The following is a 15,190-nucleotide window of genomic DNA, read 5'->3' as shown; positions in this document are numbered from 1 at the left end:
TTTCAAAATAAATAATTAAAATGGAAAAGTAAATATGAGAATAAGATGAGAATATTTGTTCGAGCGAATTATACACGTTGCTTATGGAGTAGTGAACGAAATTGAATAAAGTTTGTATGAAAATTGTGTAAAAGTAATATGCACACAAGCTAATGGAACGTTATCTCAACGAGCTTCAACCAACGTCGTTTATTCCAATTATCGAAATTTAAATTGCACTATTCGATTACTTCTACTTTCATGCGATATGATAATTTTATAGCATTACAATAATACCGATTACCTTAGTAGTAATTATATTCTGTATCAATCGCAGGAATGTATTTTTATAAACATCTATTCCTCGAGCATCAAGAACACAAAGATAAAAAGAGACGTCGTTGGATTATTATGGAATTCTGACCAATTCAAAATTGTACATAAATGTAAACAGATAACATCGAAATATATTCAGTGCTTAATATAATGAATTATTATTCTTTGTATTTATTGGATGAAATAATGGCCGACATGTTTTATCGAAGCTTCGATCGCTAAAGAAAATGGAATAGAAACGTGAAAATGAATGATACGTTCAAGTAGTAATATCTTATTTGAAACGATTGTATAGTCATCGAAATTGTCGCACTTTGATGATTAACGGATTGTGAAAAAGGAGAAAGATAAGTTAAAATACATATTTTGAGAATTGTGTAAAACTCAAAGAACAATTGTTTTATTTCACTCCATATCGCCCCATTTTCCTAATATTACTCACACGTGTCTTATCAAATTTATTTCCATGCTTTATCAATTGTTATTACGATTATAAATCAACAATACTCGCGTTACAAATGAACAAATACACCGTAACCGAGTGCAATTTCCAATTATTTTCAATTATTCTATTGAAAATAGCCAATATATTAATACTCTAAGCCAATAATCGCTCCTCTCAATTAAACGGGCATTTCTCTAAGCGCAAATAAAAGAGGATGTAAGTGTCCGACTCGCAACTGTTTAATAGCTTCCGAATATCTTATGGCCAATATGCTAAAGAGAGGAACAGCATGGCGCACGCGCTCTCATTGCTACACGTCGAGGATCGCGTACACTAGCGAAATTGAGAAGCCGCAGCCCGTGTCGAAGCGCGAATGGAGCACACCTGCGAGGGATGGGCGCCCCCTCGTACTAGCGGCATTGTTTTTCCGAGAGTCGCCGCCGGCTTCGGCACTCGTATACGAAAATAATAGACTAGGCATCAATGTAGAATTTCTATGTGCTGGCAAGTACTGCATAATTTCAGTGTAATTACCGCGGCGCGCTACAATTGAAATAGCCCTTATGCTCCGTCGTGGCCTACTCGCGAGTTGCATTTTCACTTCAACCACCCCCGTTACTCACAATGTCTGCTCTTCTCCTCGGCTTTTTATTCTCCTTTGCCTTTATATGAGAAATAATTGCCTCGGACCTCACCGCGTTACTCTGTTTCGGCCTCAACTTACTTACATCAACCAAAATTTCCCCTCGCAACTCGCTCGAACGAATTCGCCAGCTCGCATCACGAGCAAGTTTATTTATAAAATATAATATAAAATAAGTATATAAATTAGGTTTTCATTTTCAGTTAACCGACTGATGGTGGTACATCGTAAGGCTCTCAAGATAATAAAATCACGACTACTACTAATATAATAAGATATTTTCGAATTAATTTTTTTTCTTTTATGCCACCCCAGATCTTAAAGCCTAATGGATATTAATGATCGTTTTACGCTCTACATTATCCCCTTGGATGTTCCGTCGCCGCTTCATTGAAACGATCTCTCGAAAAATTTAATAATATTTTTCTAATTAGTCCTCCCAATACCTTCTCCTCCTTCTCCGCGTTACCTACATTTCCAAAAGAGAGGGGAAAACAGAGAGAAGGAGAGAGAGAGAGAGAGAGAGGGGAAAACAGAGAGAAGGAGAGAGAGAGAGAGAGAGAGGGGAAAACAGAGAGAAGGAGAGAGAGAGAGAGAGAGAGGGGAAAACAGAGAGAAGGAGAGAGAGAGAGAGAGAGAGGGGAAAACAGAGAGAAGGAGAGAGAGAGAGAGAGAGAGGGGAAAACAGAGAGAAGGAGAGAGACCCACCCCACCCCCCACCCCCCGACATCTAGTGCCGGGAAAGGGGATCGAGATTAAGGAACTTTCATCCACGCATAAAATCCCATAAGAAGAGTTCGTGGCGACAGGTCGGAAAAGTTCAGACGGGCGTATCATCATCAGGATGTAACAGCTTGTAGGCTCAACCGCTAGCGTTGATTTACGCGCCGACTATCACGTCTTCGATGAGCGGATAGGACGATGATGGCTCTCGGTGAATCTACATGATCCCTGATACCTACGGCTTCCGAATACCAATCCAACCATTACCGCCCCTCATACGTGGCGCACTTTCATATTCGCCGCGAGAGATGTGCTCTTTTTCTTTCGAGGCGCATGTTGTCGCGTAATAAAAGCTTGTGATAAGGACGAAAAGCTCCTAATCGAATTTCGATAATCCAGTCGAGTTGCTGAGCCCCTCCGGAGGCCTGCCTATTCATCTCGTATCCGATCTTTATTAAATCGTTTATGCACAAGAATTCATAAACAATGCGCGTATCCGCATATAAGCAAATAATAAATCCAATGGTAAAGAGAGGACAGAGAGGCCACATCGAGCCCATGAATGTATTGCGGTAGTAGACAGCGACTGAATTATCAGGCCTCCCTCCGCCCCTCCCCGCCAAACTTCTAAATCCGTGCTGCCACGCCAATCGTAATAATAACGAGGTTAACTGTAATTAAGAAGTCGTCTCGTGGAATTGGCTGTATAAAAGATTTTGGTGTGCGCGAGTCGTATAACCCTTGCGTCGGCCCATTTTGGCGGCTCGCCTACGACGATTACAGGAATATAATGCGTACCGAAAGTAAAACGTATAATGGTAAAAGTGCGCGTGATTATCGTGTGATCGACAAATAGTAAGTAGTTCGTTCGTGTCCTCGTACCTCATTGCAAAGAAAGTTGTAAAACTCGATACGGTGAATCGGGAAAGGAGCGAGGAGTGGAAGTGTATTATTTGTCTCCTTTTATTGCACAGCCGCCTCGAGCCGAGCGATAAAGACGGACGGACAAATGAAAGGAGACGAAAAGCTACCTGATGAAACTATAAAACTAATTCAATCCACGCGATGCCTATAACAAAAGCGAGTACCTGTATATTCTTTGTTATTATCCTCTAGCATAGAGATATTTTATGCCGGCTTTTATGCTTCTTATGGTTTATCGGTATCCTACGACGAACCAAACGATTTTCTCTACATTCGACGGCGTACATCTCAACAACCATACGGCCTCTTACTCTCTTTACAAGGCCCCTTCAATTTGTTTGCCTCTCGCATTATACCAACTCTATTCTCTCGATAAACAGCCACTTGCAATATATTTGTCTTAACGGGTGAGGAAATATCGAGTCCGTTATATTTATGAATGTTACTATTCAGTAGAATACTGATTCTCCCAGCCATCGATCCATTTGCTACTATTTCGAATGGCTTTCATGGCTTTCGTGGCTTTCTCTTGTGCAGCCGTTTCTATTTTAAAACTACGCACCCTTAAAAATTTCATATTTCAAAAATATAATAGATTGCTACAGAGGGCAAATTGGATGGTTGTTAATCAAGTGAGCGCAACGTTTGCACTATAAAATTCAATGATTACGCAAAGCCTTTATGTTAGACTGTAACGCTAGAACGATAAAGTTTTATTCGTGTCGACAATGCTATGGGCGTCGAAAATAATTGGCAAATGATATACCAAAATTTTGTTCATTAATATAAAAGCCAATTATGAAAATAATTAATTCACATGTTAATGAATGACTATGAAGAGCTTTGCCATCAAGTGAGCTATTATGTAAATTATAAATAACTATTACGCCGATGTTTAAATACAAATATCTCGGCGCTTTAAAGCATGGGGATGAAAAAGGTTTTATATATATAAATGTCCAACTTACAGTCAAACAATATTTTTCTCCGATACGACAGTCGGGCGAAAGAGTCGCGCTTAATAGAGGATTCGTCTAATCACTTGACTTTCAACTTCCCAATCATAATGGAGTTTAAGATAATTTAGCTTTCTGATAAAACAATGCATTGTCAGTGAACGAAAGCCAGTTCGCGGTCGCCAACGGTCTCGTAGGCGGCCAAGCATGACCTATCTGATAAATGGTAATGTTTGAAATGACACATGGACCAGTCAAATCGTCCTACCATAAATTGCCAAATGACTGAACTGAACAAGCCAAGAAACCAGCGAATAGCCTCGAAGATTATTTACGGGTAAACGCCCTCGGCTGAACAGCGACGGAACACACAAATATTATCTCTTTTGCTTGTCGCATCTCTTTCACTGCCCAATAACCAAGCCGATGAATTACAATGGAACTTCTTTATGGTTTTTAAAAATAAGAAAACTCCAACTTTCATTAAACGCTTCATTGCGTGTATACGATTACGAAATTCGTATTATCGAATTGTAATCATGTTACATTTGACTAAACCGGAACGATCACACGACTTTCCCAAAAAAATCTAACAAAAATGAATACGTCACGTTCTTTACTTATCTATTTTTACTTTATGTTGGAATTTCTTTTCTTTTTCTTTTTTTATAATTTTATACAATCTTCACGTTCGCAGTGAAGTTTCATGTATTTTAAACAATGTTATTATTAATAATTAATGAAACTTACTATATTATCGTTATGCTGCAAGAAAGAAATAAAAGAAAATGATCGAGCAAGCAAATTTCGTTAAAAGCTTCGAACATTTTAATAATAATATATCTAGAAACGCCTACGCACATATATGTATATATATACATATATATATATATATATATATATATATATATATATTATATTATATTATATTATATTATATTATGATATTTGATTTTGATTTGTTTATTTCGAAATTCAATCGCGATCCGATCGAATGCACCTTGTCTTTTAAAAATGTTCTATAAATTAATTATGTTCCTTTACCAACATTTTGTGAAAAAAAAAGAGTACTATCATTTTTAAAAACAATAATAAATATCAATTTAATAAACGCTCTCTTTTTATACATCAAATAATAATAGATTATGCCTGAAGTTAAAAAAAAAAGAAAAAAAGAAAAAAAAACTGAATATACCAAAGTACTTACTAATTTATGATTGAGACACTGGCAATTTCGTATTACAATAATATATTGCATTATCTAAATTAATTTGAAATCAAACAATAATATATTTTAATTCAATATTAACAATTCAATAATAATTCGATAATTCAATAACACAATACTTGTGTGACAAATAACGATCAAATAAATCAAAAATATAATAAAATAAATATAATGGCTTAAGAATTCGTAATGAAAATCCTATAGTCATTGGCATAACAATAAATATAAAATCATACTCTTGACCTAAGATATAAATGATAATAAAAGCTGTATTCATATAACATCGATTCAATTAAAACGATACCTTCACATTTATCGTCAATTTTTAATAATAATTTTATATAATAAACAATATAAAGGTAATTTTCATTTGAGAATCATAAGTTTCACGTATCTCGATATTGCGTGGGTCAACGAGCTTCGAATGATCCATCTACTCTTCGAATTTTGTTCATGATCGATATTAAGAAAATAATCGACGATATGTAGTTACTAATCATTATAATATTTGTGAAGTCATTTTATGATATTTCACATATTTTACTTAAACAGCAATCACCTGTGAAATTGAGGGCCATTAGAATGAATAATGGGAAATGGGCTTTGTTATTCGGTAGCAGAAAACGGCCCCCAGAGCCTCGTTCGAATCCGTAATCCAGAGAGCTGATGCTCTTTCCGTATAAGTAAATCAATCGGCCACATTAGATTAAAAATATATGAAAGATTCGGATTTTTTTTTTTTTTCATAAAATAGTGGAACAGGAGTATTACGGCAGTATTAAAAAAATTCCTATAAAGTCTATTTCAATTTCCGGATTTTCTATACAACTTTAGTTATCGAACTGAAAGCAGAGGAATTAACTGACAATTTAAGTGATAAAAACAAAAAGAAACAAAACAAAAAACAAAAAACAAAACAAAAAACAAAAAACAAAAAACAAAACAAAACAAAACAAAATAGAAGTTAAAGATAAATAGAAAGATAAAGATAGAAGATAGAAGATAAAAATAGAAGTTAATAGAAGAAATTAAATGATTTTGCGGATATGACATGAATTTAGATAAAAAAAAATTTTATCTAATTTCTAATATGTCTAATCAACGGATTTATGCGCGATTCTAAAGCTCTACAAATGCCTTTTTACAAAAGCAATGCAGTGATGTGTGAAACGAGGATACGAATAAAGAGCGCCAAAAGCGTTTGATTGTACAAAACTATAAACATCTGCAGAGAGACAACGGAACGTATGATTATAATACAAACAGCGTGAACGATGATTGTTCTTTTGTACTTTCTGATTTCACCAGAATTACAGTCCCAGGAGTGCGTTCTTAAGTCATCGGGGCTTTTCACGAGTTGCAATATTGCACGAGCGCCAGACGGAAAACCTACACGCGAGGATGGAGGATTGCTCATTAATCAGCGGTGACGTAGGACTGATGCCACATATACGCAGGAGCTGCGATCCGCAACATTTATTTGCCATTAACGGCTCATTAGCGCCGACGATCTTCACTAATCGTACTCGAGCGAAGCGCTCAACCACACGCGGACCTGCACCACTCGTGGGACCAATACCGCACAATTCCTGCAACTCTTCTGTAATTATCGCCTCGTAAATGAAAATACACGACAGTATGACGCGATCCAACGACGGCCAGAGCCACGTAATCTTTATATTATATATCGATCGACCATCCATCCAATTCTCCACTCTCCCTCCAACACCCACAGAATACAAACGCGTCTGCGTTGAATTTTATAGTCTCCGACAAAAGACTCCCTAAGACCTATCGCGCAGATTGATGATCCACTTCCTTCAGTGTATCATACTCAATGTCGTTTGATCACATTTTTACCGTAAAACAACGATTCGGCGTTTCAAAACGCATGAAATTTTTACTACCCAGTACCGTAAAGATAGCATTTAGTTCGCCCTTTTGATGATTTATCGCAGTACGGGCATGGGACTATATAGCGCATAAGACTATAATACATGGCTTTATATTTCGCTAAATAGTACATCCATTCTTTTTAACATTCTACAAATTGATAAAATAGAGCGAGTGAATGCACAGTATTACTAAACTATATCCCCACTAGTGTCATTTTTGTCGATAAGCGAACTAACTCCGTTGTACTCTGCTATTTGTGTACAATCCGTAGAATGCACATTCTAGCTTCTGATGCATCCATGATACTGATTGAAGAAAAGAAACAATGAGACAGAGAGAGAGAGAGAGAGAGAGAGAAAGTAAGTAAGAAAAAAGCAAAAAGGAATGAAAAAGAAACTTTGAAAAAGAATGATTATTAATTATTGATCTATAATAAATGTTTACTTATCATGAATAAATTAATGCTCTTCGATCGTAGAGCGATTTATGAATTTTCTGATTACTCCAAGTTTTATTCGTCGAATTCACGTTTTATTCATAAATCTTTGAAAATAATTTATTAGTAAATACAAGCTCGAATACGGATAAAAATAAATAAAATACGAATATTTGAAGAATATAAATAATACTATATGAAACTTATAAAATTTGTATTTATTTATTTAACTGTATTTATTTAAAGCAATTTTTTTACATTCGAATGTCTGACTTTATTGTATTTTTTATAAATGCGATATTCATCGTACATGGACATTTTAAGGGGAACGGCTGCATGATACAAAAAAGGTAATAATAGGACCAAAAAATTATCGCGAGAAATGCCGTTAGCTAATAAGTAAATACATATTCATGATGAATTGATGGTCAAGTTGATGGAAGGCTAATTTAAGCTTTGATTACAGCTTTCAGCTGACATAAAATTGCCTTTGAGAGGCAATCTGTGATTTTACCGCTTAAATAATTCATGGGTTATGTGACAATCAACAGAGATAAAAAGAGCCCTTTTACACAATTATCCATACTGTGGGATAAAAAAAATAATCAAACCCTTACGTATCAGATGAAGTACGAATTTGCTGTTTTCTGCATTTAATTTCAACGAAATATATGAAATTTAACAAGATAAAATTTAATTATCGATTTGTATCAACTTTAAAGCCCTTACACTCCATTTTACTATGCCAAACTAACCGTGGAACATGAAACGAAAATTCCGTACGCTATAATCCTTTGGAAATTTATGATTCTCCTTAAATCAGAACTTGGAGACCCTTTGTCTTTCTTGAGCGCGGGTAGGAAGAGTTTCATGTACCCTAGCAGTTAATACGGTTTTCACTCATTCATCATTGCGTATTCTATCTAAGACACTCTTTTACTTTGTTTGATACACATACATTGTCTTTTACGTTACGACGATTTATGTGCTCGAGAATTACGTAGAATTGTACAGGAAATCCTGCAAATTTTGCTAATCTAAATATACAATATACTAGCGACTGAGGAGTATGGGTATTTGTAATTTTCGAAGCATAAAAGATTTTCATCTGCCTACAATTAAAATTTTAATATTTTCTTAATAATAGTCATAAGTATATTTCGTCCTTATAAAATGGATAATTAATAGAACGTCTAAGATCAACGTGACAATATTGTATTCATAATTCATAAGTTGTATATTAAATGTTAAAAAAATTGCTCAAATTCCGTTAACCGAATCAAAATATATTAAATTATAATGCTAAAACAGATATGTTTCATTTTGTATTGTGCAATACCCCGTTCAACTTTTGAAAAAAAAAAAAAAAAAACTATACATATATAGTTAAAAAACTATACGTACAAAATAAATTATATTACTTGTTTTATTGAAAAATTACTTTTACAGACGTTTTATAAATTAATGATGTAACTAGAATTAATATCAGATCATATATAATTATATTCGTGCGAGCCATTTTTGTTTAATTGAATCTATTCGTTAGTACAATAATTGAAACATTTGTCTGGAAGTTAATAAAATAATAAATTTCTACTGTACGCAGAAGATCTGCATTCAAATATAGTATAAATTAAGGTATATTTTAAATTAGAACCAATTATTCAGAAATCTTGATAAGTTAAGACTCACATACTTGCTTAAAGTAAGACATCGCTTAAGCTGCTTGATGAATGTATTCGAGGGTAATTTCATTCTTTAACGTGTATATTTATATAATTTAAAATTAATTTTAATAAATCTTCTAACTCATTCATTATCAATTTTAATAAAAATTCTCATTCCAATATTCGCTTGAATATTTGAAATTAAAAAGTACTGTAGAGTAATATTTGTCAGAATATTATCATTTACAATAAATAACATTACTGCGAAGGATCCATTGTTAATTTATTAAACTGTGTGTGTGTGTGTGTGTGTGTGTGTGTGTGCACGCGCGCGCGCGTGTCTGTGCGTGTGTGTAATACATGAAAACTTTTCTCTCATCAACTATCTAATGAAGTACTTTATCTGGAAATTCATATCAAAGCACATTTATAAAGAAAAAATTATTTCATAAGTAATTACATGAAATTGGAGAAAAATCTATCATATATTGATACGAAAATCATTACAAGGATGTGTCATTTATGGATGCCGATATAGGTTACAATTGTTCAAAAACAAACCCCTCCATTGAACACAGTAAATATAAAGAAAATAAAGGATACGAAACGCCTTTGGTTACCTCAAAAGAGCCAAGAAACGGTGGAAAAAGAAGCTGAGAGGCGGCAAAGGAATAAGTCGAGCGATATGTATAATACATGTTTCTTCTTGATTTGTGTGCTTTACTAACTCTCCTCTGCGCTATAAATATACTCCCAGTTACACCTATACGCTCAGCTAAGCAATACAACGGCAATCCTGTACTTAGTCCTCTTTTGGCCGAAAGCTTCTTTATAAGCCACTATTTTTTCCATCCTCTGGCGTATAAATATTTAAGAGATCCTATCCTCTACACCACAACAAGCCCCGATACATTCGAGGACTCTCGTAGGTTTTGTACGAAAAACTCGCATAATGCATGATACACACATATAGATGTAGGTGAATATTTTTTTTTTTTTTTGTAAATTAGAAAAATCGTATTAACTTTCTTGTAATGTAAATTTTTAAAGCTGTCTGAAAATAAAAGTATCGTGAATTTTAAAGCTAAGCGAAATCTTAGAAATTGAAGAAGCTTGCGGATATCTTTGTTAGTCCATATCGGAGTTATATTAAATTATTCATTTCAATGAATACTGGCTCATATTAGAATAACATGGATTTTTACTTTTCCATCGGGATGATTCTCATCTTTTTCTCCTCTAGCGCGACGTTTCCAATTCGTACGACGCCATCCGACTTGACACACGGAATATGAAACTTACTGCGCGCAATCTCCATTCAGATGAGACTCATCGAGTCCGGTTCGTTTCAAGCCTTCGTCTCAGTCTTGAATCTTAACATTTAAGGAGACTGCGACAAAGGACTAGGTAAAGATATTCATCTTCACGATAATTATATCACGATAGGATCTCCTGTATATTTTCTAAAATTTTAATCTTGAAATTTGATACGGTATGAGCCAAAAGCATGTTATTTACGCGCTGAAATTGATTTACGTATTGCTGCTTTTACGACCGACAATAAAAACTCAATTAGCAAGTTTTGGGACGAAACAATTTCGAGTATTTTCTTGCTAATTCTTTCATTCATCTTTAACAAAAGGCGAAAAACAAGGCGATGAAAAAGTGTAAAAATGCGAAAACTTTTGTAATTTACACGCGCGACATTCTCGTCCTCGCAATCCTTGTCGCTATCGTCGTCGACCTCCTGCTTGATCAAAATAAATGCTTGAACTAGACTAATTATAAAGCATTAAAACTTTTCTTGATGAAAGCTTTCAAATGCTCGCGCTCTCATTATTCTTCTTAGGGCTTCATGCCATTCTCTCGAAACACAAACTATTTCTTGCCCAACAAAATTATTGAACTCGCAAATTCAATTAAGATTAGCCATTTTGAATTGCGTACGCGCTAATGCGAACTACCATTTTTATTCCTCGCATTTTACACACATTATACTTATAGATATCGACCTCTTAATAATATTCAAATGTAGTGTGAAATGCAGGCCCTCTGTACAATTATTTTTAATAAATATCTGCATAATAAAAGAAAAGAATAAACAAGAGATCGTGGAAATTGTGATATTTAAAAAATGTATAATTTAATAACCAATGATCGAATGATCAAAACATTATAATCAAACAAATTTATGGATACATTTCAGCATTGATATTTTACAAATCTTTATTTACTTATTATTATTGTTTATACAATCGACGTATCAGTTAAATATTAAAGTGAATAGAGTCGAAGGATCGTCTGTTGCGTATCCCTGATCAATCTGCTTTCTCACTTTATTCATCCGATTCCCGTAGTTTCTATCCTCGGATATAATTCGAAAACTTCTCGACCCCTTCGCTATTCCCGTTGCATCAGCGACTCTGGCAACGGAATCCTTTAATTGCGTTGGAGCTTTAAGCCACACTTGTCGCGTCATGTCTGAATCTGGTTACGCATTTTATGTATATAATGGTTGGATTATTCAGTATCCAACGAAACAATGTTTTCTTTTATTTATTTTGTTGTTGTTGTTGTTGTTGTTGTTGTTGTTGTTGTTGTTAGTGAAACTTAAATTAAATTTTTATTCACCAATTAAAATAAATTTTACATTTTATTATACACTCGTGAAAGATTATATACTATTGATAAAACACTTTAATTAGGTATCTAAATACGCAGTGTAACTAAATTTGAGTATTTAATAACCTGAAATTAAAATTAAACTACAGAAATATTATATTTTATAGTGCACTTCATGATGTTCAGTTCTAATGAAGCCACAAAATTTAACTGTCTTAGCTATTAACACTATCCAAATTCTCATAGGGTCTGTTGTATATACAGTGTATATATTAAAATATTATTATAGCGTTAGAAAATTGAATAAATAAATGTTTTTTATTGTTTACCTACGATGAATTTTTTTTTTTTTTTTTTTTTTTTTTTTTTTTTTTTTTTTTTTTTTTTTTTTGGTGTCGTTAAACTTTGAGCATCAATATTAAAAACACTCTTTACAACAACGCGAACTCAATAGAATCCCAAATAGTAAATTTAGTAGTCCCTCTTTCGTATCCTCGTCTGTCTCATCTAACGTCTACCGTATCTGTATATACTAAACAAATTATTCAACATTACATTTGTTGAACTTTCACCACTAACTCCGCTAGTTTTCCGGCCATATATTCAGCTACGAAAATGTATTAGAAGATGATTCAAAAAGAAATTTAAATTACAGTCACAAACACAAATGCGCAAATACACAAATGTATTTAGTTAGGTAAACCTCCGGCACACTTATGCGTATCCTCAGTCGCATACGTGTAATCCCGAGTACGTGCGCGTTATTTGATAAAACAATCGTTAGTTATCAAATTATATTAATAACAGGAAAAATGTATAATCTCGAGTAAAGGTGACTGTACAGGCTTGACACGATAAGATAGCTATTATCCGGTAACACAGTAGGGCACCGGCTTAATACGCATGATTTTGCATTAATCAGCATGAGACCATTTTCCTTGTTTAGCCGACGGCGTCGCTCGATCAACGGTTCGCACGCGATGCACCGACTCTACTTGCAACTACACTACTTTTACGAGGTAGAAAATTCTCTTCGCATCCACCTTATCTAAAGTGAAAAAAAAAACACGGTATTAGTTGAGGGTGGGCGGGAAATGAAGAGGGAGATGAAAGGTGACCAAGAACTGGTGAGAAAAAGAAGCGATAGTTTGGAAAACTAAAATCGAGTTCAGTTTAATGAATTTGAATTTTTTATGCGGGGAAAGTTGGCCCCGCTAGAGTAAGATGACTAACTTTCAAAAGGTGAGAAAAGAAATAAGAGAAATGAAGTTTATATTGGTGTATTCGTGCGTGCGCGCGTGCGTGCGTTGACGCGAGCGAACGAGTGTGCGCGCAAGTAGGACGGAGCGCAAGAGAGAGAGAGAGAGAGAGAGAGAGAGAGAGAGAGAGAGACCTGACGCTTTTCTGATTCCGCAAAGCCTTCCTTGACTGCAACTCGTCAATTATTCAAGGCTACTCTTGATACTTGGTTTCCTCGACTCGACTCGACTCGACTCGACTCGACTCAACAAACTATGTGCCAATGTCTGGCAATTTTGCCAAATCAACTGCGCAAATGCATTTATGCCTAACTCTAATGTGTACAAACTCGAATAGTATAATTTAAAATAATTATAGCTCGTCGTAGTTTTCCTCTATCTTAAATAAATTCCACAGGGCAATTAATAAATAAACTACTTTTGTCTATTATCAAAAGCGCCATTCGCTAGTGACACATACAGGAATTGCCTATTAATCTTTTAAATTATAGTTTTTAAATTAATAAATATAATATTTTACATTTCGTGAGTAAATTTAAATTGTAATTCATCGCTATTTGCGTGTCAACTTGCAAAAGTGGAAATGCAAACTATACTAATCATTGTAAACACTGAAAAACGAAACTAAAATTGTAAATCATAAAAACAATTTCTGAAAACATGAACACAAACAATTTATTGCATATGGTAGTTTTTATGAGAGCAATTAAAGAAAATTTCATTTTAATGTTCTTAACTATGCAGTCATGAATTATTACCAATAATAAAATATCCTTTAAGCTTTATAATTTATACATATGTATGTATATATAATTATTCTATTTTCTTATATAAAGAAAAATATTAATAATTTAGACTATTTGAGATAAAATATCGTTTTTACATATGATTTATATAACTCGATTTGGTCACTTATAAATTTCAGCGGTTTTGAGTCGTCGTATTTACTTTAATTATCGACTGAATAATAGCAGACTGCATAGTCTTTGATTAAATATCTGAAATCTGATGAAGCAATGTTCTATTGTAACATGCATTTGTATGGGATATACAAACTTTTTCAAGAATATTAATCATTTTAATTGAATAAACAAGGCTCCGGTGGGTGTGACTTCCACGATGTCTTTTCACAATATTTATATGTCATAAAATGAATGTATACATATATAATTATACTTTTAGATAATGAAATGAGCGTACGGGTTTTAAAATTATCTGCTTAGACTTAATTCATTATATTAAAATTGCGAATTATATCAGTTGCATTAATGACAAATGTAAAGAAAGATACTTCAACCTTATCAATTATACACTTCGTTAAAAAGCTTTTACGGTTACAAGATATTGATCAAACAACTCAGAAAATCAATAAGATGAAGCCAAAATTAAACTTTTGATAAAGGCTGGAAAGAACATAAATCATAAAATGGATTCGTCTTCGATTTATTCAGAATATTAATGAAAGTCTAAATAAGGCAATATTAAAAACCACGTGAAAAGCCATTCTGAGTGGTAATATTATATTAGACGTGGTTACTTACGTCACAGATGGAATATTTAATGGGAGTACTTCAGTGCTTTCAAAATGCTTCAAGTTATTGAGGAGAGTAGTGTTCCGAATGCTCATCAATATGCGGAAAGAGAGGACACTGCGCACATCAAGATTTCGGGATAGTTCGCGAAGAAAAAGGACTTTACCGACGCATTGAAATTGAGGTTCTGGAAGTCGGCACAAAGGATATACTACATGAAACTAGAAAAGATAATATTCTTCAATTTAAACACTTATACTTCATTGTAGTACTGAGATAATGGAATGTTTACAAAACTTCATATAATATCAGGTTATCACGTTATTCATGCTATTGTTGGATGAGATTCTATCTATAATTTTAGCGGATAACAATAATTCAATATTGTCATACTGAGAAAAATTGCTAATTAATCGGTACTTCTTTCTTAATAAATTATTAAGTAGAATATCGAGCAAAGATATTTTACATATCTAAATATCACTTTCTAAATATATTTCAAATATAAACGATGCATGATTAAACTGGCAACTTTGGCCAAATG

The sequence above is a fragment of the Ceratosolen solmsi genome, unplaced genomic scaffold, assembly GCF_000503995.2.
Source record: "Ceratosolen solmsi marchali unplaced genomic scaffold, CerSol_1.0 scaffold45, whole genome shotgun sequence".
Classification (NCBI taxonomy): domain Eukaryota; kingdom Metazoa; phylum Arthropoda; class Insecta; order Hymenoptera; family Agaonidae; genus Ceratosolen; species Ceratosolen solmsi.
This window is presented reverse-complemented; position numbering follows the sequence as displayed.